Genomic DNA, 27,282 nt, shown 5'->3' with positions numbered 1-27,282 from the left:
GAAGTCCGTACCACTCTAAAGCCATGTCTAAGGAGGCTGGCACCAAGCACACAATTCCTGTCGAAACTGGCTAGATCCTGATTTTTCCCTATAATCCCACCCGCGCCCCTTCCTCCTGATGGGTTTGCAGTTTTTTGAAGGCCGTAGCCTGTTGCAGCCTCCTTTGTATGGCAAAGCAATGAAGCAGGCTCCAGCACAGAACCTGACACGGGGCTAGAACCCATGAACTGTGAGATCATGACCTGAACCAAAGTCTGATGCTTAACTGACTGAACTACCCAGGTGCCCCAGCAATTGTTCCTCTTTATCTCAAACTCTGTCTTTGAATTATAGTTTAGCTCCAAAGAACAGAGGTGAGTTTTTGACAATAGATTTCAGGTGATGTCATTGTAGTTCTGGTTTCCATTTTCCTGATGATTAGTGACTTTAGCCATTTGTATGTCTTCTTTGGAGAAATGTCTATTCAAGTTTTTAACGCATTTTTAAGCGGCTTATTATTTTTTTGTGTGTGTTTTTTACTATTGAGTTGTAAGGGTTTCTTATATTTTTTTTAATATTAACTCCTATCAGATATATGGTTTGCAAATATTTTCTCCACTTCCATAGGTTTCTTTTCCAGTCTGTTGATTGTTTCCTTTGCTGTATAGAAGCTTTTTAGTTTGTAGCCCCACTTTTCTATTTTCGTTTTTGTTGCCTATGGTTTTGGTGTCATATCCATGAAATCATTGCCAAGACCAATGTCATGAAACTTCCCCCTATATTTTCTTCTAGGAGTTTTACAGTTTCAGATTTTACATTTAAGTCTTTAATCCATTTTGAGTTGACTTGCATGTATGGTATAAGGTAAGTGTCCAATATCATTCTTTTGAATATTGATATCCAGTTTTTCCAAATCATTTCTTGAAGAGACTATCTTTTCCACATTGAGTATTTCTTGGGATGCTTGCAGAAGTTCAACTGATTATAAAAGTGGATTTTTTGTATGCCCTGTTCTGTTCCATTGGATATATGTCTGTCTTTGTGCCAGTACCTCACTGTTTTGATTACTATAGCTTTGTAATATATTTTGAAACCAGGAAGTGTGATACCTTTAGCTTTGTTCTTCTTGCTCTAGACTGATTTGACTATGTTTGGTCTTTTGTGGTTCCGTATGAATTTTAGAATTTTTTTTCTATTTCTGTAAAACCTAAATGTCCATTGATAGATACATGGATAGAGAAAATGTGGTATATACATGCAATGGAATGTTATTCAGCCTTATAAAATAAATAGAAATAGTGCAACATGTAATAACATAGATGAACCTTAAGGACATTAGGCTAAATGAAATACACCAGTCACAGAAAGGCACATACTGTATGATTACACATATATGATCTATCTAAAATAGTCAAATTCATATAATCAAAGGGTTTGGATGGAATTTCTCAGGTTCTTGGAGGAGGGAGAAATGGAAATCACTAATTAAAAGGCATAAGGTTTCAGTCAAGCAAGAATAGGCTCTAGAAATCTGCCGTACAATATTGTACCGTTAGTCAACAATAATGTATTATACACTCAAACATTTGTTGAGGGCAGATCTCATGTTAAATGTTCTTAACACAATAAAATAAAATAGGAAATTAACATCTAACAAAAAGTCAGTTACATGACTTTATGCAGTGTTATCTATATTAAACATTCATTCTCTTCATGAACCTCAAATACAAATACACTTGAAGGAAAAAAATGCTCTTAGGTTTGTAATTATATGTCAGCCCTCAAGTGCCATAGCCCAAATCAATATATCTCTACACAGAGATGGCTCCATTTTCTCCTTTCTCTGCCGTAAACAAAAACATGCTTTCAAACATTTATTTCTTCCCTTTCCTCCCAATCTCCTCCTTCCTTTAGTATTTCATTAACTTCTAAAGATTTGACTATTACTTCTTGACAAATAATTTCCCAGTCTGAATCCCTAACACCTTCCTACATTCTGTTTTGCCAACTACCTTGTGGACTTCTCCACTTTAATGTCCCATTGATGTAAGTGTGATCTTTCCTTTTGCCTTCAGACTGGCCTCCTTTTCCAACTTCAGTATTTCTGGTAATGGCAAAATGCTTTACCTTAATTGGGTTTTGAAAATAAAGTTATCTTAATTTTTCTCTCCTCTTTTATCTCATTATCCATATCCTGTTGGTTGGTAAGTCTTAACAATCCTACCCCCATTATATATTTTCATACATATCCTCATCCCTCTTCTCATTGCCCCTACTTTAGGCCCTTTAGTCTTGCCACAAATAGCGTGGCGGTCCAACGAGTTTCTCATACCTCCAGTCTCTCCTACATGTTTCTGTCAAATTAATTTTTGCAAAGGATCTTTAGTCCTGTTAACTCTCCTGCTCAGAAACCTCCCTGCTTCCAATTATCTGGTGAGTAATAGGTAAAACACCTCTACAAAGTGAGTCTTATCTACCTTGCTAGCCTCATCACACATAATTTTTACTGAAACTGAATTACTTGGTTTTTGGATATGTCATATAGTTGTTGTTGTTTTTTTAAATATGGCTCAAAGTGTACTACATACTCTGTCTGAAGTACCTCCTATTCTTTTCTCTGTAAATCATAATACAGCTTAAATTGAATCACCTTATTAAAGAAGTACATTTGAATTCATTCATTCAACTATTCCTAGACCCTGTGATATGCACCAGTAATACAATATAACATAAGCATGATTCTTTCCCTCAGGAGCTAACAGCCTTTCACTCCAGTGCAGTGGTTACTCTGTCCTCTGAATTTCTGTAATATATTGTATCTTTCCCATAGTACTAATTCCATAATGCAGTTTATTATACTTATTTGTGTATGAATCATAGAATTATTCATCAAATTGCTTTCACAACTATTTTTGCACAGTGTTCAAGAAATATTTGTTAAATAATAGATAAATTCCAGATAAGTAATGTTTAAATTCCATTTATTTTTTAGAAACCTAAAACAAAAATTGAAAAAACAAAAACAAAAAAAACGTCTCCTGGGTGCTCAGTCGGTTAAGCGTCCGACTTCAGCTCAGGTCATGATCTCGGGGTTCGTGGATTCGAGTCCTGCCTGGGGCCCTGTGTGACAGCTCAAAGCCTGGAGCCTGCTTCAGGTTCTGCCTGTCTCTCTCCAGCTTGCACTCTGTCTCTCTCTCAAAAACAAATAAACATAAAAAAATTTTAAATATAAATTCCATTTTTTTTAGCAATTTTAAAAGACATTTTTCTGAACTTAACTTTTAGGTGTGAGGAAATATTTTTCCTAAATAACTAAAGACACTAAAATTATTTCTGGTCTTCTAAATTTTTCCTGATGTGTTGCGAATCTTGCTAAAAAACTTGCATGTTACTAATGCAAATGTGTTAAATAAAAAAATTATCTGGAAAACAAACACATATTAATCTGACCTATATATTTCATTTGCCAATCTGCAATGTCCTTCAAGGTCTCAGTGGAAATATTATTTCCTTGATTTGTGATTGTCACAAAGTCATTTACTGATTGAATTGTTAATAGGTCTAGGGACTGAAGAGAGAAATGCGGACAATTATTAACAAGTCTTCTTACTTTTTAAAGATTACAGTTTAGAGTACATAGTATCCCTTTAAAATTATCCTATATAGACCCATTATTTTCTTGCAAGAAGCAAGAACAGAACCTTGCTTCTTAAGGTGATAACAGAACCTTAAGATGATTTTAAAAAGAAAATAAAAGAAATATAATGGAAAAGCCTCACCAGGGCATAATTATATCTAGTGGGTATAAAAATGGGTTGATTTCCCAAGAGAAATGTACTTACTCTCACATCTAAAGCCTGTCCTTTTGCTCTAAGATGAATCCCTAATGGTTAATCAATACTTTTAACTTTTCCAGCTTCTCTAATCTCATTCAGAGATGTAACTAAGGATCTGGATAGCATAAGTATTCAGTGATGAAGTTGGATCTACTAATTTTTCATGGTGATAATGACAGCCAAAAAAACCAGGCCATGCTTTTCCAGGTGGCTACAGTGTTGGATGCCCAGAGAACACTCAGTACTTCTGACTGTAGAAAGACATCCTTCCTCTCACAGAGACACTGACTTAACAATGATATGTGGACAAGTGCCGTTTGGGAGAAAGACAGAAACCAGTTTAGAGGCCCTTTCCCCTTAAGGTGAGCAAGGCGCTAGTCTCATCAAAGTCAGTAGGGAAATGTGTGATTTTTCACCCTCCTTAGTCTCTAACCCCAGCACAACACCATACTTCAGTAGAAAACTCCCAGATCCCAACTTCTCCCTGGGGAGGGAAAGAAAAGACCATGCAACCAATAGTCAGACTTTTTTTTGGGTGGGGGGAGGTGTCCAATGTACTGGTTTCTGTCTCACTCAACTCAAACCACTAAAAAAAAACCTCAGCATGCTCTCAAAGCCTAGGGGCTTCTGAAAATTAAAGAGACCCTGGTGGCCTGCAGCAACTCTAAAGAACCTGCACTATTGCAAACAGACACCAGAGGGAACAAGAGATTAAAAGCTCCTGAAAAAAAGATACCAGCAAATCACCCTAATCTGGAATTTGCATGCATTAAGTATAGAGAAGACATCTGCACAGAAGAGGTTTAAGGGACCCCTAGAATCTCAAGGAGATGCGAATTAAAACAACAATGAGTTATTACTATACAAGTCTTTGGATGGCCAAAATCTAGAGCACGGACAACACCAAATGCTGATGAGGGTGTGGAGCAACAGGACCTCCCCTTTATTATTGATGGACTGCAGGACAGGGCAGCTACTTTGGAAGACAGTTCAGTTGTTTCTTATAAAGCTAAACTGACTCTTACCATACAGTCCAGCATCATGCTCTTTGGTATTTACTCAAAGACGTTGAAAACTTATGTGCACATAAAGATCTGCACAAGGATGCTTACAGCAGCTATAATCATACTTGTCAACACTTGGAAGCAACGAAGATTTCCTTGGTAGGCGAAGGGATAAATGGTAGGCACATCCAGACAGTGGGATATTACTGAGCTTTAAAAAGAAATGATCTATCAAGCCATGAAAAGACATAGAGGAAGCCTAAAGGCATATCACTAAGTGAATGAAGCCATTCAGAAAGGCTGCATCTTATATGAGTCCAAATCTATGACCTTCTGGAAAAGGAAAAACTATGGAGACAGTGAAAAGATCAGTGGTTTCCAGGGATTGGGCAGTGGGAAGGAGATTAAGGCATGAATAGGGAGAGCACAGAAAATTTTTAAGGCCATGAAAATATCTGTATGATACTAAAATGATGGGTATGTGTCATTATACATTTATCCAAACCCACAGAATGCACAATACCTGGTGTGGATACTAATGTAAACTATGGACTTTGGGTGATTATGATGAGTCAATGTCAGTTCACTGGTTGTGGTAAGAAATATACCACTGTTGTGGTGGATGTGGACAATGAAAGAGGCAATGCATGTGTGGGACAGGGGAGGATATGAGAGCTCTCTGTATCTTTTCCTCAATATTGCTGTGATGCCAAAACTTCTCTAGAAAAATAAAGTCTTTCAAAAACCGTATCTATTAGAATAATGGGTACACAATCTAAAAAGATATAACTTGTGATATCAGTAACTTAAAGTGTGCAGGGGGAGCGTAATAGTATAGAGTTTTTGTATGCAATTGAAGTGATCAACTTAAAATAGATTATTATAACTATAAGGTGTTTTATGTAGCCCCAAGGTAACACAAAGAAAATACCTATAGAAGGTTCAAAAAAAGAGAATGAGAATAGAATCAAAGTATGTTGATAAAAAACCAATGAATCACAAAGGAAGATAGTAGGAGAAGAAAGGAGAAACAAAGAGGCCGTAAGATAGAAAACAATTACCAAAGTAGCAATAGTAAGGCCCTCTCTGTCAGTAATTACTTTAATGACATAAAAAGAAATCCAGTTCTATGCCTAGGTTGTGAAGATATTTTCTAGAAGCTTTATTATTTTAGCTTTTAAATTTAGGTCTATGACCCATAACAAATTAATTTTTGTAAATGGCACATTGTAGTAGTTGAAGTTCAAATTTTCCATATGGGTATCCATTTGTTGAAAACCTTTCACTCCTTTTTGGCTAATGTTAAAAATGAATGGTCTGTATAAATGTAGATCTATTTTGGGACTCTAATAATCCATTGATATTTGTCTACCCTTATGGAATACCATAGTAAGTGGTAAAAACCATTTTATATTGACTGAATATATTCTTGGATCTATCTAGATATTTAAAATGGTGTTTGGGGGCCAATTTTCTTGGCATCTCACAGAGTTGCTTTAAATGAACTATGCTTTGGCATTATGACATTGGCCTTCATCAAGGAACAGTTATTTGAAACTCACTATTATATTTAGCGTGAAAATGTACTATGTCTCCTTTGTAAACCATAGTAGAAATGTCTTACAAGTTTCAATACCAGGAAACATGATATGTCAGTCCCCTCTGTAATCCATAGACATTCACTTTATGGAGCTGTGCATATGGACAACTAGGAAAATAAGAAACTACTTGGGATGCTGGATGGGCTCAGTCAGTTAAGTGTCTGACTTCAGCTCAGGTCATGATCTCATGTACATGGATGGGTTCGAGCCCCACATCAGTCTCTGGGCTGACAGCTCAGAGCCCAGAGCCTGCTTCAGAGTCTGTGTCTCGTTCTCTCTCTGCCCCTCCCCTGCTCTCTCTCAAAAACAAGTAAACATTAAAACAATTTTTTTTAAAAAAGAAACTGCTTTATTGATCATTTCTAAAATTCCATAGAAAACCCTGTTGTATGGTCCTATCCTTTGCTTGTGAACTATCCTTACATTAGGTTACACCTTATTTTTCAAACTCTATTATCACTTTCCTCTTAGTTTACCACTCATTTGTGTATATATGCAATCCAAATCAAATTCCTTTTTGGAATGACTCAGAATCTAAATAAAGCACTACATTCATTGTGTCTTTGGAAATAGGTTTTACAATTGAGAATAATAGCATTGCATTTAGTTTAAATTTGTCAATATCTAAATGGGAGCCTCCATCTTTTTGCCTGCTATCATATAAACTAATGGGAGTGTAGAACAAAGGCTTAGTAGTTCTATTACATGTGTTGGTTCATGTTGATTTCCTCCTTTTCTCCTTGTCTCCCCAGCTGGGCTATGGTCTCTCCTTGCATTTACTTAGTGTACAGACAAGCAGCATTTTAAAGGAAAAGTGGTATGGGCCTCTGCTTTTATACCATTAACTCAAAGCAGGACCACTGAAATTAAAGGATGCTTGATGAGACTGAAAGGGAATTTAGTTTATGCTATTTGTAAGAGGAGGAGAAAAAGAGCACAGAGCTGGGGTTCCATTTACATACATCAGGAAGTACCGACGAATTTGCAGTGTCCCACTGTTCCTAACTTTTTCCTGGCAGGCAAGGTGATGCGGACAGTAGCAAATGACATCTTTCTCTGTTTCCTGTTTCTCAGCCCATATAGAGTACCAACTTCAGGAATAAGATATCTGAAGTATATTCCCAGAAATATCAGCTGTAGGGCTCTTTCTAATGTAGTGCCTATTTTTCTATCAGACACTATTGACCTTTCTTTCATTTGAAAAGTTATTGATTATCCTCTGTATTCTTGGCATTGCTCTATGTGTTGGGATTAAGAAAAGAAATAAGATAAGAATCTGGAGATGAAAGTGCTTGACTCTGAAATGGCAACAATCTTCACCTGGCATGACTCTTTCTGCCCTGTCCTTTTCCACGTTACAAATATGTCATTTAGCTTTTGAGAACTGAATATTACTCCTCTGAGGTACCAGACAGGTGAAAGGTGTTCTACACAATGAAATGAAATTAATCTAACAGTTCCCCCTCAGTCTATGAAGAAGAAACTGTGAAACCATGCAGGAAGAATAAAATTAATCCATTGAGTTAAAAAAAAAATCTCTTATCCCAAGGGAAAAGAATTTTTGGATAAGCTTAAGCACAAATACATCCAGGAATACAAAAGTGACAAAGATAATATTTTGAAGTTGTATAATCCAAATAGCAATATTTCTCGTATATAACTTTTCACTTAATTCCAATCAGCAAAACAATATAGTATGTATGGATACTATTAAAAATCTCAGGGTATTTAAAAAACTACCAGAACTGATAAGTTAATTCAATAAAGTCGCAGGATACAAAATCAATGTGCAGGAATCTGTTTGCACTTCTATATACCAATAATGAAGCAGCAGAAACAAAAATTAAGAAGATGATACCATTTAAAATTGCACCCAAAACAGTAAGATATCCAGGAATAAACCTAACCAATGAGATGAAAGACCTATACTCTGAAAACTGTAGAACATTCATGACAGAAATTGAAGATGACACAAAAGAAATGGAGAGACATTCAATGCTCATGGACTGGAAGAACATCGTTAAAATGTGTACACTACCCAAAGCAATCTACACATTTAATGCAATCCTTAACAAAATACCAACAGCATTTTTCACAGACTAGAACAAATCATCCCAAAATTTATATGGAACCACAAAAGACCCTGAATAGCCAAAGCAATTTTGAAAAAGAAGAGCAAAGCTGGAGGCATCACAATTCTAGACTTCAAGTTATATTAAAAAGATACAGTCATCAAAATAGTATGGTACTGACCCAAAACAGACACATAGATCAATGGAACAGAATAGAAAACCCAGAAATAGACCCAAAATTATGTGATCAGTTAATCTGCAGCAAACAGGAAAGAATACCCAATGGAGAAACGTTTCTTCAACAAATGGTTTTGGGAAGACTGGTTAGCTACATGCAAAAGAATGAAACTGGACCACTCTTATACCATACACAAAAATGAATTCAAAATGGATTAAAAACCTCAATGTGAAAGCTGAAACCACAAAAATCTAGAAGAGAGCACAGGCAGGACTTTCTCTGACATCAGCCATAGCAACATTTTTCTAGATATGTTTCCTGAAGCAAGGGAAATAAAAGCAAAAATAAACTACTGGGACTACATCAAATAAAATGTTTCTGCACAGCAAAAGAAACAACCAACAAAACTAATAAGCAATCTACTGAATGGGAGAAGATATTTGTAAATGATTTATCCAATAAAGGTTAGTATCCAAAATATATAAAGAACTTATACAACCCAACACCTAAAAAACAAATAATCCAATTAAAAAATGAGCAGAAGACATGAACATACATTTTTCCAAAGAAGACAGACATATAGATGGGCAACAGACACATGAAAAGATGTTCAACATCAGTCATCATGAAATGAGGTATCACCTCACACCTGTCAACATGGCTAAAATCAACAACACAAGAAACAAGTGTTGGCAAGGATGTAGAGAAAGGGGAACCTTCCTTCACTGTTGATGGGAATGCAAACTGGTACAGCCACTGTGGAAAACTATATGGAGTTTTCTCAAAAAGATAAAAATAGAACTTCCCTATGGTCTAGTAATCGCACCACCAGGCATTTACCCAAACAGTACAAAAACACTAATTCAAAGGGATACATGCACTCCTATGTTTATAGCAGCGTTATTTACAATAGCCAAGTTATGGAAGCAACCCAAGTGTCCATCCATAGATGAATACATAGAGAAGATGGTTAGAGAACATTGAATATCATTCAGCCATAAAAAGAATGGAATCTTGCCATTTGCAACAACATGGATGGAGCTAGAGAATATACTGCTCAGCGAAATAAAGAAAAATACCATATAATTTCACTCATATGTGAAATTTAAGACACAAAGGAAACAATCGAAAGGAAAAAAAAAGAGAGAGACAAACCAAGAAACAGACTCTTAACTATAGAGAACAAACTGATGGTTATCAGAGGGGAGGTGAGTGGGGGGCGGGGCAGGGAATGGGTGAAATAGGTGATGGGGATTAAGGAGAGTACTTGTGATGAGCACCAGGTGATGTATGGAATTGTTGAATCACTATATTGTACACCTGAAAGTAATATAACTGTAACATAACATATATATATATATAAAGTTAAGGGTATTATTCAATAATTGAGTGAGCTCAGTTGTTAATAGCTCAAGGTTAATAGGGTAATGGCCAAGGAAGTCAGTGAAAATTGTTCCTTAAGAAACAAAGATGATCCAAAATTTGAGGAAGAATGAGCTAAAATGCCATAGGTATCTTCAGGCACAACCTGTGCTTCCCACTATGGCTCATTTCATCACCTTCAGTGAGTAATCACCTCCTGGGTGCCATCTTGTGGCAGCTGGTTTGACAGAGATAAGTGATACTGGGATCTAACTGTCAGAGATGGAGAACGCCGCAAAGATCAACAGTAGGAGCATGTCTAACAGAAGAGAACACTTGGAACCATAGCCATTTATGTCACACTTTAGAGCCCATAAAATATAAAACTGTGCAGCAATAAAGGGAAGTAATTCATCTATTCTTTATTATTGAGAAAACATCTGCTTTAAACTGATGCATCAATATTTTACAGGTGATATTTGGGTATTCTAACTTGCCATGACATTAGACTCTGCTTGCAAATAAGAGCAAGAAAAATTCAAATTAAAGCCTAATGCTAACACTTATTAATTTTTTCGGCTTTATAGAGGTATACTTGACAAATATTATGTATAATTAAGGCATATAATGTGATGTTCTGATATACATATACATGGTGAAATAATTGCCACAATCAAGCTAATTACCATATCTATCACCTCACATAGTTATGATTTTCATGTGTGTGTGCTGAGAACACTTAAGATCAACTCTCTTAGCAAATTTCAAGTATGTAATAGAGTATTACTAACAATAGCTATCACGCTAAATATTAGATCTCCAGCAATCTCATTTTTAGATACAGGTATATCCCCAAAGGAAATAATATCAGCATTTTGAAGGGATACCTGCACTCCTATGTTCATCACAGCATTATTCTCAATAGCCAGGATATGGAAACAACCTAAATATTGATAGATAAATGGACAAAGAGAATATGGCATATGGATACAGTGGAATATTATTCAGCCTTAAAAAAAGAAGGAAATCTTGCCATTTGTGGCAACATGTATGAACCTCCAGAACATTATACTAAGTAAATAAGGCATACACTGAAAAAGAAATACTGCGTGATCTCACTTTTATGTGGAAACTAAAAAAAAATCGAAGTCATAAAAGCAGTACCAGGGGCAGAGAGGTGAAGGAAATGAGCTATTGAATAAGTTCTGATGACACTCTTAAAAGCTGACTTCATCAAACCCAAAGATATCAAACCCAATGATGAAAAGAATGAGTATTGATAACAAAAGGCTTTTAGAAATGTGATATCTATTTAATAATTAATTACTACAGAACTTACCAGTTTGGATGGAAAATAAAGCCAAAATGTGCAAAAGGAAAGTATTACAGAGAGTAAGGTAATAGATACAGCCATCTCATAAATTTTGGAGAAGAGCCTACTATCTTTCCAGCACTACCAGCTGACTAACATAAACAGGGCTCCAGTAATTGATTATGTTTAGAATAGTGCAAAAGTGAACCTTTTACATACCCTGACAGAAGTAACAGAAGACAAAATATTCAGAGATTACATTTTCCTGTGTTTGTCCTGTATTCAAAGTCTCTCCTCTCGTCTTTAAGTTGCAACTACCCTTTGTAAAAGCACTCTGAATAACAGATGAGTGAGAGACATTGCATGAATCCAGTATTAATATGTATTCCACATGAATATTTGGAAAAGAATCGCAATGAGTTAACTGGAGTTTCTTCATTTTATACTTAGCAGAAGTATGGTACATAGCGATTGCTTTTGTTTTTAGCTATTACTTATTAACTTCGATAATAGTTGATCTACGTCGTGGGAATGAGAGGTACAGCATAGGGGATATATTCAGTAATAGCGTTGTACGTTGACAGATGGTAGGTATGCTTGTGGTGAGCATAGCATAACATATAGAGTTGTCAAATCACTATGCTGTATGCCTGAAATTAGTGTAACATTTTGTATCGACCATAATCCAGTTTTTAAGTTTTTAGTTAAATTCAATTACAGCTCAAAAAGTTAATAGTTGATCCCAAACAGAAAATCTCAAAACATTGTTATTCGGTTGGTAAAACAGCTTTTATTTTTACATAGATTTGCCAACCATGTGACGCTAACGGCAAACATTTCCAATTACCTTCATCCACGGGGACTGGCAAAGTGCCCCATGAGGCCAGAGGAAAGCTGGTCATCAGTGCATTTTTCTGAAGAAAACTCGTGTGACTAAATCGGAGAGTATTTCGAAATAAGGAAAACCAATAGAACAAAAGAATATATCTTGCTGGTTTAAGTAGCAGTTTGATTTCATGAATTCAAGAGCACTGATTGCTTACCTACTTCCAAAAACTGGAGGTCCAACAGTTGAGATACTTGGCCTCAAGTGATTTAGAATCTACTGCAAGACACAGGTGCATGTGCAATCGCACTGAAAAGTAAGGACTCTGCAGTAGAGCTAACACAGAGCATTACAGGAGCACGGTGGGGGACCACAAACAAGTTTTACAAAATCAGGAGAGACTTCTTGACCTTCATACTCAAGCTCAAACCTGAAGGCAAGTATTAGGTCAGTTAAACAGAGAAGAATCAGTAAATGTTGCCAACTAACAAATGCCGACCACCATGATCCTTAGAGACCATGTGCAAAGTAACAAGGTATAATATCTATAAAATAGTGTTAGGCATCTCCACGTTCCCAAATATTCAATAACTGCACGTTGTGGTACCAACCATAGTGTGCCCACTTCATGAATTATTGTATAGGCATTAAAATAAAAGTGATTGTGGTAGAATGGTACCGTGCTCATTTGAGCAAGATATGTATATCCCTTTTCTGCACAGTTGGGAGTCGGGAGTGCCAGAACTTTGTGTGAGATTTGGAAGTGAAGTCGAGCCAAGGCATCCCTGTGCTTTTCTCAGGGGAAGAGCAGTGCGGAGGACCCCACCCTGTCGCAGCTCCTGCCTGTCCACGTTGGATGGGTCAGCAGCCAGGAAGGAGCTTCTCCAGCTCCCGCTGGTGCTCCTTCAGCAGCTCCTCCGGCTCCGGGGCCAGGTGTGCGTTTTGCTGTTGAGGGTGGATGCCTGCTTCTCTTTGCAGGTTATTTCCATGCATCAAAGCTGGAGGTTTGGAGGCTGTGGGAAACCAGTCCAGCCTCATCAGTCCCCACTCACCCTGGTAGGTTCCTAGCGTATTCGGCTCCTCCTCTTCTTGGCTCTCCTTCCTTCCAGATTGCCTGCCTTGCTGCCTGTAGCCTCTTGCACCGGACAGAGAAGGACAGCTTCACGTAGACTGTTTAACCTGTGTTGTCACTTGCATAAAATCAAATCCTTATAAAAAAAATATCTTCTTATTTTGTCTTCTGATCAAGCCCTGACTGCCACACTGATGCTTTCACGTTCTGTATGACATTGGAAAAGGGATTATGGCATTGTATCAAATTAAAAGCATGCATATGCAAATTTTATGTAAATTGTAAATTCAGTAGTTTAAATGTAAATGGATCCAAAATTCACCAAAATATTAAGTGTGATTTTATTTGGAAAAGTGGGACAACGTGTGAATTTTTGTCTTCTTTGTATCTTCCAGTGTTTCCACTTTTAAAAAATGAACATTCATTAATTTTGTAATTTAAATCGGCAGCAAAACTTGTTTTTGTGACAGTAAATCTTTAGAGCAAAAAAAAAAAAAAAAAAAAAAGGCAGTCACCTAACCATGTGATTGTAAGTCCTCTTTATTCACCTAAATGCATCCTCAGGGGCTTTCTAAATGCTGATATTAAAAAACATAGGAGTGGAGGGGGTTGTTAACAATTAGAGCTACATTTTCAATATGTTCTGCTAAGACTCAACCACCAAACTTCATGAATGCTAATTTGAAAAAACTGGGTCATATTTCCCAGCACAACTTTATATATCTTTTCCTATGGAAGAAGTTAGGTTTAAAAGACTTGTAGGCAAATTCATTGAAACTATACATTTAAAATGTAAATTTAAGCTTCTTACATATATATATCTTATGTCCTATATCCACAAACACATATGCATTCAAATAAATTCCTATTCCCAATACCTAATTCCAAATTTTGAATAAATTCAATAACCATCTATGCATGTTTCACTTAAAAATCATACATATATACGTATATACACACTCACGATTTTTGCCCTTTGAAATAGATACTTTATTTGAGTAATAATCTTTTTTTATGTTTATAGCAAGCCACCATTTACAAAGAATTTACATAAAGCTGTGAAAAGACATTGTTGTTTTTTAATTGTTGAAGATACTAAGGCCCAAAGAGATTAAGAAATGAGGTTAGGGTTCTACTCATACTTCATTGCCACCATTATTGACTTTATAAAAAAAAATCATCATTTGGTTATTTACAAAAGTGAGCTTCCTTGATACCTCAAAAATCAAAGGAGGAACAAACATTCACATATCCTGCAATAAATTCGTTTTCTGCTATTACGTAAATCTATTCTTATAGTTATTTATTGATATTAAAAAACATAGGAGTTATTATTTTTTAATATTATAGATATTAAAAAACATAGCATAATAGTATGATTTAGACTAATGAATGAATTTCATACTATTAATGACACAGGAATATGAATTTGTAAATCAAAATAAATTATACATTGGTATCCCTAGAGAATATAGACCATAAATATAGAGTCTTTCCTATAACATAAGATCTATGTAGCTTACAAAAAAATGATTTAGCTGTATTTGGCAAATAATTACTTGTTCAAGAAGGCATTCACATATGCACTGTTTTAGTGGAGGAGTTTAGTGGGAAGATCCAGTGAATGACCAGGTTATCTTTGCACAAATAAGATAAATATTCATAGACGTGCACTTTGTTTCTGCAAATCAAAAGCACAATAATGTCCAGTCTTTCAATTCAATCATCTGGTGCAGAAGTGAGCACCTTATAGCTAGCCCATGGGCCAAATCCACCTGTTTTGTATGGTAGATGAACTAAGAAATTTTTTCATTTTTGTTTATTTATTCATTTTGAGGGGGTGGCGGGGTGGAGAGAAAGAGAGAGAATCTGAAGCGGGCTCCATGCTGCCAGCATAGAACCCAATATGGGGCTCAAACTCATGAACCATGAGGTCATGACCTGATCCGAAATCAAGAGTCAGACGCCTAACCGACTGAGCCGCCGAGGCATCTCTTTTTCATTTTTAAATGCTTAGAAAAAATAAAAGAGTATTTTGTGATACGTGAAAAGTATATGAGATTCAAATTTCAGAGCCCATAAATAAAGTTTTATTGGAACACTGTCTGGCTCATTGTTAAGTGTTGTCCCTGATGGGAACAAAGTAAGACACTGTAGTGGCTTCTCTGACCCACAAGGTTCTTCTGTGGATGATGACAAATGTAAACTCGACACAAAATTACCATGTGAGATGTTTCTGACAAAATTCAAAAATACTTTGTTAGACTCTAAAATAAATATTCCCACTTGACATGGCAGGGGGTGGGGAGTAAAAATTAATGTATAATCTATTTTACTTAAATGGCTAATCTTAGAGGCAGAATGATAGATTTTTCATTGTGGAACCAAATTGGAAACACTAGGCCTCCTATCCCTCTCAAAGATTTGGAAGTCTTTCTTTTCTACAGATGAAATGCAGCATGATGTCTCTCCCTGTTCCAATTTGTGACCTAGATAAGATTAAGAGGGTGACATATTCTGTAGGTCACTATGCAAAGTAGGCCAAAGAGAAAGAGAGAGAGAAAGAAATTAAAATTAATGATAAGAAAATGACCCCTGCTGTGATACCATGAGGAACTGAAAAAACTCTCGGTGCTTAGAACTGTGGTCATGACAACCTATCAACTCAGCCTTAGTCCATGACTAAGTTTGAAATTGTATCTCTGTTGAGCTGAATAAAATGCGAAACTTGATGAGTCCGTTTGTTCCTTTCAGCTACAAGTTATTTATTTATAGTTCATTGTAGCTGTTTGTTGTAGGGGTTCCTCCTACATCACTGGTGTGCAGGAAGCTCTAGACCAAACAATCGCAAGTGGTTCAAAGTCTTATGTAAGCTCCTGGATTTCACTAAGGATGATTTCACAATTGATATCCATGGTTTGTAACCCTTATTAGATGTAGAGAAATGTCCAAGCAAAGAATTGAGGAAATGGACATTTTAAGTCTTTAGTTACTTGGTCGGTTTAAAGTGCATTAATGACGGGGTGCCTAGGTGGCTCAGTCGGCTGAGCATCCCACCTTGGCCCAGGTCATGATCTCACAGTTCGTAAGTTCAAGCCCCACGTCGGGCTTTGTGCTGACAGTGCAGAGCCTGGAGCCCGCTGTGAGTTCTGTGCCTCCCTCTCTCTCTGCCCCTCCCCTGTCATGCTCTGTCTCTCTTTCTGTCTCTCAAAAACAATTAACATTAAAAAAATTTTTTTAAAGTAAAGTCTATTAATGACAAGCAAATGCAACTGTGCTTGCACTGACACTTTTATTCCTAATTTAAGAATTACTTATGTTTTTAAGTGAAGATAAATGCCTTTATTGTTGAGTACCAGCCCATCACGGTTATGCTTTTTAGACTTAGCACAGTGGTAAATCATAACTTTCTTTTATTTGTTATTAAATAAGCAGATTGTTTTAAATAGTTTTTACATGTGTTAAAGTCTATAAGGGATACTATAATTATAGCTAATGGTTTGCACTCTACGTAACGCAGTGTTAAACACTTAATTTTCATTATCTTATTTATAACATCACCTTATGATCTAGATGTTATTATTATTCCCATTTTACACATGAGAAAGCAGAACCTCACAGAGGCTAGTTTAGTTTGATACTCTAATAGGTATTAGAGATAAAGTAATTAATCAGTGTTATAGTCAGGATTGGAATCTATGCTTGCTGACATCCAAAACTGTGCTCGTATCTGCCATTATGCCATCCTGTTTCCCATGCGTGGAGACAAACTGGTTAGAAAAAAATGGCCTGCATAGATTTATTGTATTATTTGCCTGTTTATTAACAGACATCAATATTAGTTACAAGTCTGGCAAGGCAAATGTTTTGGTGAAAGAATCAGGGACTTGGGTGGCAGGCTTACCTGAATTCGATCCTGAATTCCTCATCTGTAGCCACTGGCTGTAAATAGTAATCCTTGCTCTCTTTAATACCCACTTACTCATCTGCAAAATAGGGGTGATAGTAACTACCTTGAGAGGTTTTTTTTGTTCGATAAGATAATGTATGTATACTAGCTAGCACACGTTAGGCACAAAATAATAATTTTTCCTATTGTCTCTATTTCTTCAACTGTGCATAACTTGTTTTCCATAGAAAGGGTGGACTAATGTCTTAATCATTCCTCAATATGAAGAATCCAGGTCCTACATTAAATGCAAACAGAGTTTTTAACATTTATCACAGGTTCATTAAACACCATAGTAAAATTAAGTGTGCATTTTTTAAAATCACAGGAAAAGCACTGACCTGAAAATCCTTTGAAATATTAAAACACAGCCCAACTCTTCTGGACGTTTGTTACAAACAACAGGAACAATTCTGGCAAAGGGAACCCTGGGGGGAAGAACCTGAGTACAAGAACCCAAGGGCACACTGGTTGTGCCAGGCAGTACACAGGGAGGAGGAAAGAAGAAGAAGGAGTCTCAGTGCAGTCCTCAGAGAATTCCTGTTCAGAATCAGACCAGGGAAAGAGGGCACACACTTCCTCCATGCCTTTCTGACATTGATGTTGATGAATCTCTTTGTCCTGTATTTATGTGTTACTTTGCTGGACCTTGAACAGACATGATTCTCTAAGAATGTCTTGCTGATTTCTAATTCCCTACGGGTACTTGCACTCGACAGATAAAAACAAAATCTGCAATATTTCACATTAAATTCATAATGGCAGTCAACTGCTTCCCTGGCACTGGTAAGGTTTTCAACATAGGAAAGAAACAGTAATATCAGAATATGATTAATTGTTTTTACAGATTATTTTAAACACTAAGAAAATGTATATGTAAAGGGATAATGCTAACATTTTTTAAGTATTTATTTATTGATTTATTTATTTATTGAGAGAGAGTGCGAACGGGTGAGGACAGAGAGAGAGAGAGAAAGAGAGAGAGAGAGAGTCAAAGAATCCGAAGCAGGCTCCAGGCTCTGAGCTGTCGGTGCAGAGCCTGATATGGGGCTCCAACTCACAGACTGTGAGATCATGACCTGAGCTAAAGTCGGACGCTTAACCGACTGAGCCACCCAGGATAATGCTAACATTTAAAAGTGGAAGTAATGGGACCCTGGGTGGCTCAGTCTGTTAAGTGTCCGATCTCGCAGTTCGTGGGTTCAAGCCCCACATGGGGCTCTGTGCTGACAGCTCAGAGCCTGGAGCCTGCTTCAGATTCTGTCTCCCTCTTTCTTTCTCTTCTCCCACTCATGTTCTGTCTCTCTCTCTCTCAAAAATAAATAAACATTAAAATTTAAAAATATATAAAATCTATCTGTTTTAGTTCTTTTATATTTAAATAACAAATATCAGCAGTCTGCTACCATAAAAGGCACTGTGATGCTCTGAAAATGGTATGGACTTGGAGATTAAATAAACTTGATTCCATGCCTTCCCCAGCTTCCTAAATCTGAGTCTGACCTTGGCCACATTACTTAATTTCTCTCCCCTCCCCTGCATTCCTCCCCTTTCCTTCCCTCCTCTCTCAAATATGTTTTTGAAGAGAAAATGGGATAAGGTATATAAAATGCCTAGCACCAAAAAGGCACTAATACATGTACACATACAGTGGAAATGCTTATAAAAACTATAATCGGGGATGCTTTTCTCTCCAGGGCCTCTGGTGCAATTAGAAGAGACTGAAAAGGCACAGAAGCAGAGCATAAGCATTGGACAGACTCGTGAACTACAGGAGGAGGTAGGTGGGTCATATTTTAAGCAAATAGTGATATTTTAGACTTACATTACAAAAGATTAACATATGAAATATAAATGTATGAAATGCTCCAATGTAAAGAAAACATTTCTCTCACTAACACATTAATAAAACTCTGCTCCATGTTGCTTATCAGAAGGTTGGCAAAGATGTGGGTAACGGGAACTCCCAGGTACTGCTCGTAAGAATGGCAAACAAAATAACCAATTTACAAATGGTTTCGTGTTGTTTTAAAATCAAATGTAAGCCTACCTTTTGATGCAGCAGTTTCCATCCCTTGGTATATACCAACAAAATGTGAGTATACAGTTTTTCATAACAGCCGGATGCTAGGGGAAAAATAGACTACAATCTTAGAAATTAGGATCATGCTTACCTTGGGAGTGATTAAATGAAAATATTCCCTTCATAATAAATTATTGAGATGTGTAATCATTGTATACTCTTTTTTTGCATGTCTGCTATTCTTTATTAAAACAACTTTTAAAATAAAATATAATGATTAAATTGGTTTTAGTTAAAAAATACAGAGGGTTACCTGGTGGTTCAGTCGGTTGAACATCAGACTCTTGATCTGGGCTCAATTCATGATCTCACGGTCCATAGGATCGAGCCCCTGTGGGGTTCTGCACTGACAGCACAGAGCCTGCTGGGATTGTCTCTCTCTCCCTCTCTCTCTCTACCTCTACCCCACTCGCACTCTCTCTCTCTCCTTCAAAATAAATAAATAAACATTTTTTTTAAATACAGAAATTAAGTAAAAATATTAGTGATAAATCAGGGCATGTATTTTGAGTAGACTAATGAGAGTGGGGCGGTGGTCCATGTTTGCGCTATTCGATGTTTGGTTTTCCCAATAGAAACTGTCTTGCCCAACACAATATGGCACATTCAGATAAGAGTTAGAAAGGTGAACGGTAAAGGTGCAGAGAATGGCTCTAGGAAACTATATTTTCTTTGTGTAGAACTAAGTGGCCTTTGGAGGAATGAAGCTATAGGTAGGTCTTCGTGGTCATGCCCTAAAGCAAAGGAGTAAAATGGGCTAGATACTAATTGCCAATGAACGTCCATTCCATCAGGAGCATGATACACGTCATGTATGTCTAGCATATCGAAAAGCCAAATAGAAGGCTGAACTTATGTTACAGGAACACCCCATAGAGCCATGCTTTGCAAGAGATATTTTCAAATGAGTACTTAAACTGGGAACTCACATATACTTAATTCTTTGGCATTAATAACTAAATAATAACTTTTAAATGTTTAAATCACTTTTGTTAAAAAAATAGTTACTTTTAACTATATCTTTTAAAACCTGATCTTTTCTCTAAGGAAATATTTTAGCTCCATTTTTTTGCAAGAATAGGCCTGTCACTTTTATTTAAATATGTATCTGTTCACATTGCACTCCACAAAAAGCCCCAGGCTTGCAAATGCTCCCTGACAAAAATTGAATGACTAATTTCACTACTGAAAACAACTAAAATGTTCACTCCTTTATTTTTTTTTTAATTTTTTAAATGTTTATCTATATCTGAAGGAGAGAGGGACAGAGCATGAGTGGGGAGGGGCAGAGAGAGAGGGAGACACAGAACCCAAAGCAAGCTCCAAGCTGTCACCACAGAGCCTGACGCAGGGCTCGAACTCACAAACCATGAGATCGTGACCTGAGCCGAAGTTGGACACCCAATCGACTGAGCCACCCAGGTGCCCCAAATGTTTACTCCTTTAAAAAAAAGCTCCATAATAATCTGTAAATACTAATGAAAATATTTTCATATTCTTGAATTAAGCAATCATATGCACTTGGGTGGCCTGACAGTGTGCAGAGTAAGTGCTCCTGGTCTGCTTTTCATGACATCACCAGATAAGAAAGGTGCATTTATCTTCAAATTCTATGGGATTAGGATTAAATTCTCTGGGTTTAAATAATCAACCTAATAATTTGAATATGGCTTTGAAAAATTATTTAACCTTATCTCTTTGGATTCTTTGGATTCTTCTGTCTGTAAAACAAAAATAAATACCTCCAAAATTAAGATTAAAAAAAAGATGCCATGGAAGGTGCTTCATACAGAGTCTGACATTTAAATTCTAAAGAATTGTTAACTATTATTATTTTTATTATCTTATTGTATCATTCTCAGTACATTCTGTTATTCTGTGGTAGGTCCAATTCACCAGAATTATATTAGATTCTGTACTGGTAGATTAAGAAAAACTTTGGACCACCTTCTCCTGAATTTAGTAGATGGCTCAAATAATCAATTAAGATATGTTCTAATTGTTTGATTGACACACCAATACTTTTCTGCACTGTGAATTCTAACAGGACGAGTACTGTGTTACTTTGCGTCCCTTCATTGATTCAGTCATTATCAAGAATGTATCTATTATGAATTATAAGGAAGTTGGGAATAAATAGGCATCGATTGTATTCTACAAGATCTTACGGTCCAGTGGGAGAAGCAAAAATGTGTGAAACTAATTTAGTAGTAGTAGAAAGAAAATAAATATGATAAAGTCAATTCAAAAATAATAATATCTGATGAATCAACCATTTTACAGTTGGAGAAGGAGATTCCCAAACTAAAACTCATGATTTCCCAAAGCCCTCCTAATCTTCCTCTGAACTGTATGGCCCCTCTGCCTCTGTTGACTGAACCCTTACTCCCTGTCTTTGTGGCTTTCCAACTACTTCAAACCTGCATCCTGCTTTAGAGTCATGGCATAGACAGCATTTGCTACTTTTGCTTACCCAGCATCTATTTCCCCTACTTTCTGGTAACAGCTTCCCTTATAATAAAAACATTAAACCATTAATTGCCCCCCAAATCTGGTTAGAACAGAAAGCTAACTGAAATGTTTCAGTTTCTAAAGAAGAATTGGAACTTCTATACTCATTTTTTTATGTAGTTAGAATATTTCTAATTGTGGTAAATACGTATAACTTAAGCTGTGCTGTCTTAACTATTTTTAAGCGTCCAGTGGCATTAAGTATATTCATGTTGTGCAACCGTCACCACCATCCAGCTCCAGAAATTTTTCACCTTCCAAACTGAAACTCTGTACCCATTAAACACTAATTTCTCATTCCCTCTCCTTACCTCAACCACCATTCTGCTTTCTGTCTCTAAAAATGTGATTACTCCAGATACCTCATATAAGTGGAATCATACAATATTTGTCCTTTTGTGAATGGCTTATTTCATTTAGTATAATGTCTTCAAGGTTCATCCCTGTTGTAGAGTGTGTTAAATTTCCTTCTTTTTTATTCCACTGTGTGCATACAGCACATTTTGTTTATCTGTTCATCCATCACTGGACACTTGGGTATTGTCTACCTTTTGGCTATTATGAATAATGCTGCTATGAATATGGTTGTACAAATATTGATTTAAGTCCCTGTTTGCATTTCTTTTGGGTGTATATACAAGAGTGAAATTTTTGCTATATCATATGGTAATTCTGTATTTAATTTTTGAGGAATAGTCTTACTATTTTCCACAGTAAGGACACCATTTTACATTCCCATCAACAGTGCACAACATCTCCTTCACCAACATTTGTTATTTTCTGGATTTTTTTTCTTTTTTTGAGAGAGAGAGAGAGTACACACACATACAGATGGAGCACAGAGGGAGGCACAGAGGGAGAGAGGGAGAGGGCACAGAGGGAGAGGGAGAGGGAGAGAGAGAACCTTAAGCAGGCTCCATGCCCAGTTCAGAGCTCATGGGGTGCAATCTCACGACTGTGAGATCATGACCTGAGCCGAAATCAAGAGTCAGATGCTTAACCAACTGAGCCACCCAGGAACGCCTAGATTTTTTTTTATAATAGGCATCATTGGTGAATAATAAAATATTTTTAATATGGACAGAGACACAGTGTGATTTTTACCTCAGACACGTGCATATAGAATATACTTGCATAAAAACACATAAACAAGGGCACCTGGGTGGCTCAGTTGGTTGAGCCACCGACTTCGGCTCAGGTCATGATCTTGCAGTTCATGAGTTCGAGCCCTGCATCGGGCTTGCTCACCTCAGAGCAGAGTCCACTTCAGATCTTCTGTCCCCCTCTCTCTCCGTCCCTCTCCCACTTGCGTTCTCTCTCTCAAAAATAAATAAAAAATTTAAAAACAACCCACATAAACAAATATAACAAAAATCAATAAATCTTCTTGGTATTTTGTATATACTACATGCTAATGTTTTGATAGTATTATGATTTGGTATTCAGTTGCATTTATTATTTTATATATTTGGTTTTATTTTTCATTGAAGGATCTGATGTCAGTGTGTAGTTTTTGTATGAAATAGAGTCATAGTCCCTTTCTTATTTCATGGAATCCTAGAACAAGAAGGACCTTGTAGTTCACCTGTTGCTAATCCAGCTTGCTCACCTTGCTAGCCTGTGGTTTTGAAATACCCAGGACTAGGAGAGGTAGCAGCAAAACCAGGAGGCTCCTTAGTCTTTCCCTTGGGGTTTTGTACTCTTCACCGTGACTGTCTGTAAACATCAATGGCGCGTAATTAAGTATAGATAGAGGCATGTGGGCTCAGGAAGCAAAAGACAACAAATGTAATTTTGTTAACCTGCTCTTTAGCAAATATCCTTATTGGCAGAAAGAAAAATTTAATGTGTAATTAGATCTTCACCTTCATGGATTTGGAATGCCTGCAGATACATTCTGTGTGGTTTATGATGATAATGTACGTTCAGTTGGTTTGAAAGGTCTCATTACAATCCTGTCTGAGACTCATCCATAATCCTATAGCTGTGACAGAAGTTAAGACTGAGATTCCTGAAATCCACTCCATTACAACACATATTTCAGTTCGTAAATCCCAGCTCTTTCTCCATTATACACCCCCCTCCCCCTACAAGGCTGCCTTTCACTTCCTCACTAAATTCACTGGAGTGACAGTAAGCCACCCCATCCATCGTTCACCTGCCTCAGTGAGCTAAGGTGATAAATCTCCATTTCCCTGCAGAGAGTTTGACACCCAGGGGCCCTCCCTCTTTTGCAATTATAATGCTCTCACAGCCTCTTATGATTAGAATTTCTGATTATGTCCAAATCACATGTGCAGCAAAACCCACATAACAACTTGCTAACTTCTTTCCATTTCATTATAAGTACACCATGCTTTTAAAAAATGATATTAATGGGCCTCATCCTTGAAGGACAATGCCATGTCCTTTTAGTGTTAACACACTGTTCATTTTGCCCCATCATGTCCATTTACATTGAAAGTTGTTTTAACCCCAGGAAGATAGCCTTGTCTTTGGAGTACTGTTTGCCTCAATGTCTAAGAGGCTTTGTAAAGCTTGCCTAGGGATATTTTGCATTTGTCTTGGTTCTAAATATGGTGAGGATAGCAATCCGGACTCAAAACATATGGATTGAATGGGAAAAATGTTTTTCTTTGGAAAATGATGTCAACTTGAAATACAGATTATTTGTGTCTTTTATGAGAAAAACAAAGCTGATTTAGGTCTTGAGGACCTAAGTGCACATTCTGGCAAAAGGGATGACTAAGGGATAAATGAAAATAGGATGTTTGCCCTACAAGTGTAATAATATCCCCTGAGGATTTTAAGTTTTATGATTAATTTTTCATTGGTTTTCATATAACTTATTTGTATGAATGCTTGATGCTCTATTATACTTTAAAAGAAATATTTTAGTGTGACCATCTGAGAGAAGAAAATGACAGTCCTACTGTGCAAAATGCCTTGAAAATCTATAAAGTACATTTGTGATTCTATGTTTATACCAGTATTAGAACTTAATATACTTGAGTGTACCTATATTTATATTGAGAAGTACCTTTCAAGCAAATTTTATTTTTAAATCAAAGATAATAAAAAAGAAACATTTTTTAATTCCTTGAACAGATCACGTTGCTTTACTTAAACAAAGCAAATTTTACTACCACAGGAAAAAAAAAAGCCTGTTATTTGAAATGTATTTAATTTTTAGGAAAGGTGATCTTCCTAGCTTTGAACTCTTGGTACCAACCAACTTCCAACTTCTTGGAAAGTAAGAATTTTTAATATTTAGGAACAGACCCCTGACTTATTCAGAATATCTGGAGTAATCAATGCCAGATAAAGGAAAAAGGCAAAATTCCCATCCTCCCTCCAAATCCCCAGACTATAAATAAACATTAAGAATGTTTTCAGATGTACAGAACACAGTTGATTACAAACGGTGCTGTGGAGTGTCACTACTTCTGTCATCACAGAAGGACTCTCACAGACCAGGTAAGAGAACCAGAAATGAAACGATAGTAGCAGAGTACCAAAGTCAATGACACAGTCCCTGCTCTTGTGGAGTCTACAGTCTTGCAGTGCTTCATTAAGTTTGCAAAGTCTACTGTATCTGTAGGTAGTGGTACCTAACACCGTGATGCTGGATCAGAAACATCATTAAATATATGCCATTTCCTCGGTGCTGACCTCACTGCAGTCACAGTGAATTTGGGTCAGGGTCTGAAGACACACATGCATTTATATCTCCATGCCTTTATATATGTTTTCCTATAGATTATATTGCCTATATCTCTTTTTATCTACCTACTTCTTCCTTAAGGCACAGTTGATTGTATATATAGCATTTGTGTATTATTTGTAAACGAGATGTCAATTAACGACTACCTATGGTAGAGAGATGATGATGCAAACTTAAAGTGGTAGAAATATGTATGAGGTCTCAGCCTAAAAAGGAATGATCTATCTGGCCTTTTGAGTGGTGGAATTAAATCAGTATCAGAAGTGAGTTGAAAGCCCCTTTCAGGGCTTCCCTGATGTTCTGTCAGCTTCCTTGATTGAATTCACAAAGACTTCCTTCTACATCCTTCCTCTTCTCATACCCATTGCTCATCTCTTCTCACCGCATTATCCTCACCAGAGCATCCATAAATAGTGAACGGTATTAGTAGAACGAACACAGACAGGTTTATCAGGACTAGGACACTACAGAGCAACTCAGTATTCTCAAATAAGAGATACTTTTAAGAGAAATAAAAGTTAAGGCAATGGGAAGTGTCTTTAGTATATATGGCGCTGCCTAGAGCAAAAGCAGAAAAGGGAAGAAAATGCATTCAAGATCAAGGAAGTAGCATGTGTGAAATCATGGGAGAATAATTACACCTAACCATCGAGGAGGAAATTCATGATGGCTGGAAGAGAGCACAAAAGGTAGTGTTAGGACACAAACCTGGAAATGCAAGCAGATGATAGAAAGGGCATTTGGGTTTCATTCGATTGCCAGTGGGAGCTGTTAAAATGTTTACCTAAGGCAGTGATGCAATTTGACTTGTGTTTGAAAGAATAACTCTGGCAGTATGTGGAGGGTGGACTAGAAGGAACCTGCTGGAGGCAGGGAAAGAATCCAAAAGATTTTTGCAGGAATTCATATAAAAGATATTACATTCCGTATCTACTTTGTATATCCTGGTATATTATAGGCGCTCAATAAATATTTTTAATCAAATAAATAAACTAGAACATGAAGTTCCCCCACAACAAAGATTCGTGCACTACATCTACATTATCATTTTAAAGTCCTAAAAGGTGAGAAGGGTTATTCTTTGATAAAGAAGTCAGAAAGTTTTGTATTTTTGTTCTTTTATACAACCCCTAAGCAGATGAATATTAAATTACTGACTACAACCCTCTTATTCATCACCTTTGGCTTCTCTGACCATAACATCTCACCTGACATTTACAATTATATATCAATTCAGTATGCTGCAAGAATTCTTAGACAATCTTGATATTTAAGGCTTCTGCTGATTTTCATGAGGTCTCAGTAAAATTGCATCAGCAAAATATCATGGGATATCATCATTCACATGCCGTTGTTCTGCATTCCTCTGTAAAATGGGAATATGGGGATTAACTAAATTAAAATCGATATAAACACTGAATATTATTACGAGACTCTTATAAAGCAGATGGGTGAGCATATGTGCTTAGTTTTAATTGTTCTAAAGATAGTACCTAATAAGATGCTTTGAGCCAAATGTTATTTAAAAATATCATTGAACATGTTTACATATTTTCCTTTTACATATATCACTCTGAATTTCCTTCCAATCTGTTGTGAAACTTGATAAATAGTAACAACAGATAGGTCTTTAATGTCTTAATCAAGTAATCATGGAACATCATCTTCAAATGCAACTATACGTGTCCAGTGCAGAAATCTCTTCAGCCACTTCCCTGACAAAATCATCTGGACTGTCCTTGGAAGAAATATTCACTCTTTCGTGAGCCCGCC

The sequence above is a fragment of the Lynx rufus genome, unplaced genomic scaffold (genome assembly GCF_022079265.1).
Source record: "Lynx rufus isolate CCGP_SWC_20201006 ecotype Redwood Valley unplaced genomic scaffold, mLynRuf1.p SCAF_4, whole genome shotgun sequence".
Taxonomy (NCBI): domain Eukaryota; kingdom Metazoa; phylum Chordata; class Mammalia; order Carnivora; family Felidae; genus Lynx; species Lynx rufus.
The sequence above is the reverse complement of the archived record's forward strand: the minus strand, read 5'-3'. Positions refer to the sequence as shown.